A 4,365-nucleotide genomic window follows, 5' to 3' on the forward strand; every position below is an offset into this window, starting at 1 on the left:
TGGAGAGTAATGGCTAGTTAAGAGAATTTTACTTCTCTGTTAATCTTGATGGGAATTTTTGTTCCTTACATAACCAAGCGCCTGGGCCGCAGATAGAATGAGCACCATTTTTATGTCAGAAATAAGAAGTATTTGCCGCGGGGTTCTAAGGTTCCTAGAACTCTTTCTGCCACGAACAATACCGCAAGTAATGGTTAACTCAAAACCTCGAATTCCAATGATTATTCAATTCTTTAGTTGCCTTGGTATATTTTCTTAAATCTAAAAAAAACAATACATCAATTACTTTATTGCTGATTTATCAACGAGTTTACAAAAAATAATTCGACACTAAATTCAATTTTTTGTTGAGGATGCAGGGAGTTTTAATTCCGCATCCACTCGATGACGGACCGAACCACTTGGTAAGCAACTTACCTTCTCTCTTCTGGTTCATTGTGGTTCACGGACCTCACCACCTAAACACCCCCCTACCCTGGGAGTAGCGTGACTGAAAGTGGCGCCTGGTGGTAATTGCTCTATGTATATACAGGGTGCGGCAGCATAACTTACTTTTTTCAAAACTCAATAAAAACTATTGTATGCATCGGAAAATATTTATTTATTTTTTATAATGTAGGTACATGTCTAAAGTTTTTATTTACATTGTTTTGAAGATCAAATCTGTTAGGTGACGTCCCCCATTCTCCATATATTGCGTAAACCAATTTCTGGCGTTTGTCATGACTCTTGTTAGCATAGCAGGTGTTATGTTGGCAATTTCTTCTTGGATGTTGGTCTTCAAATCTTGTAGGCTTCTTGGACGGTTCACATAAACACGGGATTTCAAAAAACCCCATAGAAAAAAATTACAAGGGGACAGATCGGGAGAGCGTGCCGGCCATTCCAAATCGCCCCTAATTGAGATAAGGCGCTCTGGAAAGTGTTCCCTCAAAACAGCCATCGATGCTCTTGAGGTGTGTGCTGTTGCACCGTCTTGTTGGAACCAAGTGTCCCCCAAATCCAAATTCTCTAGCCGTGGGAAAAAAAAATTCTGTAGCATGTTTACATACCGGTCCGAGTTCACTGTCACTGTAACCTCATTTTCTTCAAAAAACCAGGGACCAATAATTCCAGCTGAGGAAATTGCACACCACACTGTGACTTTGGGTGAATGCAAAGGCTTTTGATGCAATTCTCGAGGGTTGGTGTCAGCCCAGTAGCGCATGTTTTGTTTGTTAACCGACGCACACAAATGAAAATGGGCTTTATCGCTAAAAAAAACAATAGCACCCTCGGGAACGACATCAAGAAGAAGCTCACACACGTTCATCCGAGAATTGAAGTCACGTTCTGAAAGTTCCTGCACTATCGCCATCTTCTAGGGATGAAAATGAAGATCATCACGAAGAATTCTTCTCACAGAACGATCGGATAGTCCAAGGGCAGATGCGTGTTTGCGCGCAGAACGCCGTGGCGATCGCAACATTGACGCTCTCACTGCTTCAATGTTCTCAGGTGATCCAACGGGCCGAGGGACTCCAGTTCTTCCTTTTGTCGCACTTGCAGTTTGTCTGAATGTAGTCACCCATGTAACAATTGATTTGCGGTCTGGGACGGGAGCCAACGGGGCTAAATTAAAGCGATTCCGAAATGCACGCTGTGTTGCAATAACCGAACATCACTATTCAAACGCATGATGGCGACTGAACCATGTCGGGACAAAACTTTACAGTATCCCCTCTTGAACGAGACCACTAGCGCTCCGCTATGACATCAACTGAGTAGCGCGCATTTTAAAAAAGGAAGTTATGCTGCCGCACCCTGTAGAATCGTAAACACGACATGAGTACGAATTATATTGAAGTGAAATCCCTTGTATGTTCAGACCTAAACCTGCCTTATTAACGAACTCCAGATATCCCGGTTTTGCGTCGAAGTCCACCAATTCGATATCCCTAAAAGCTGTCGGACGTCCTGACTTACGGCAACGCTCCATCTTAGGCAGCGTCTGCCACGTCTTCTTTTTCTACCATAGATATTGCCATTATAGACTTTCTGGGCAGGATCATCCTCACCCATACGGACTAGGTGACCCACCCATCGCAACCTATTGAGGCGGATTTTATCCATAACCTGCAATCATAGTATCGCTCATAAATTTTTTCGTTATGAAGGCTACGAAATCGTCCATCCTCGTGTAGGGGGCCAAAAAGACTACGGAGGATTCTTCTCTCAAACCCGGCCAAAAGTTCGTAATTTTTCTTGCTGAGAACCCTGGTCTCCGAGAGATACATAAGGACTGACAAGATCATTGTTTTGTAGGCGGGACCCGAAAATTGTAATTATGATTCAACTAGTTGTTGACTTGCTGCTTAACGAATCGATGTTTCGCCATATCCTATTTGCTAGCCGGGCATAAATCTTTCCTTCAAAGTACCGAACATTTTATATAATACACTTCCCCTGTTTCTTTTTCCATTGTTGTGTGTGTAGGTGTGCAGCTATTTAGCTATCTCGTCATTCCAGGATTTATCGTCTCACGGCATCCCAGTATTGTACCGGCACTTTTTTTCGGGAGAAAACACTGGGGATCAAGCCTGTCGAGTAAAGTGAAAATCTACGATCTAACATATTCATATGTATATTGTCGTCAGTTACCCCAACGCGTCATCGGTGGCGGTTACTTCAAATGTGCTTCATAACAACTCAACTTATCAGGTACCATTGTAATCCGGAATGGTGTCCAGAGGTTTGTTGCTCTATTTTTGATTGTTATTAACTTGGATACGAGGACACTTGAGTGCCGCATGCAGACCTGACGAGACGAGTGGGTTCCCCCCCGGCCCGGAATTCTCTCGGTGGCCAAGAAAACAAGTTTGAATGAAAAGAAGGGATTAGGCGGGCCCGCATAATTTTCTCCACAGACACACACTCTACCCGGTGTTCTGCTTTCTGCATTCTTTTCACTCCGGGCCCGGGTTTCCTCTCTACGGTCCTGGGCGCATGGCTCAACCCAGACCCCAGAGGGAACCGATCTTGGAAATGGCGGTGAGAAAAAGGCTCGTAGTTTTAAATACTTGGCAGAGGTACTTGCTAATGTTGCACCATCCATCGGACTTACTGCTTTGCACATTCAAGGATTGTCTGAAGAGGGGCATTTTTCTTTGTCGCTTGAATATTGCGAGTTTCGCGCTGATCAGCAAAGGCGGCCCTATGGTGGTGACTCAATTCCGACCACCGGTATGCTTGACAGTCAGGAAAGTGATCGAAAAGCTCATTACGAATCCATGGAAGCGGTTCGTAGAGCTATGAAGTACAACCGTCCGTTCCGACAGTCGGGCAGCTTTATCAGTACTGATGTGGGTGCCAGAGTACTCGAACATCGTGGCAAGAACTAGCTATCGGTATCCGGCCGCCAATGGCAAGTCTACTCTGAGGGGTGAAATTGCAAGGATAAGGATAAGGATTTTAACTTCTGCTGGCATGCGAAAAAAACCCGGGACCTTAGAGCGACATTTTTGTTATTCTTTTAGAAGTGGGACTAGGGTTTTCTAGTCGGGCTTTTAACGTGGCACTGCTTCTTAATCTACTACTGCGAAGTGGGAGTGGTAGTCTCGGCTATATGCAGCCGAGGAAGGAGGAGGAAGAGACGGCCCTGCAATCCAATGTATTCCTCAGACCTTAGACGCAGATACCTTCGTAAGGTTTTCTTTAACGAAAAGTCCGCAGATACTCTGCGTCTGAAGAATCTTTTAAGATTCTCGAGAGCCTGCGAACACCGTAGGTGAGATCATCATCATCATCAACGGCGCAACAACCGGTATCCGGTCTAGGCCTGCCTTAATAAGGAACTCCAGACATCCCGGTTTTGCGCCGAGGTCCACCAATTCGATATCCCTAAAAGCTGTCTGGCGTCCTGGCCTACGCCATCGCTCCATCTTAGGCAGGGTCTGCCTCGTCTTCTTTTTCTACCATAGATATTGCTCTTATAGACTTTCCGGATTGAATCATCCTCATCCATACAAATTAAGTGACCCGCACACCGTAGCCTATTGAGCCGGATTTTATCCACGACCGGACGGTCATGGTATCGCTCATAAATTTCGTCATTGTGTAGGCTACGGAATCGTCCATCCTCATGTAGGAGGGTAAAAATTCCTCGGAGGATTCTTCTCTCGAACGCGGCCAAGAGTTAGCAATTTTTCTTGCTAAGAACCGAAGTTTCCGAGGAATACATGAGGACTGGCAAAATCATCGTCTTGTACAGTAAGAGCTTTGACCCTATGGTGAGACTTTCGAGCGGAACAGTTTTTGTAAACTGAAATAGGCTCTGTTGGCTGAAACCAATAATGAAACAAATATAACAAGACATATTAGCAAAAC

This window comes from Hermetia illucens, chromosome 4 (genome assembly GCF_905115235.1).
Source record: "Hermetia illucens chromosome 4, iHerIll2.2.curated.20191125, whole genome shotgun sequence".
Classification (NCBI taxonomy): domain Eukaryota; kingdom Metazoa; phylum Arthropoda; class Insecta; order Diptera; family Stratiomyidae; genus Hermetia; species Hermetia illucens.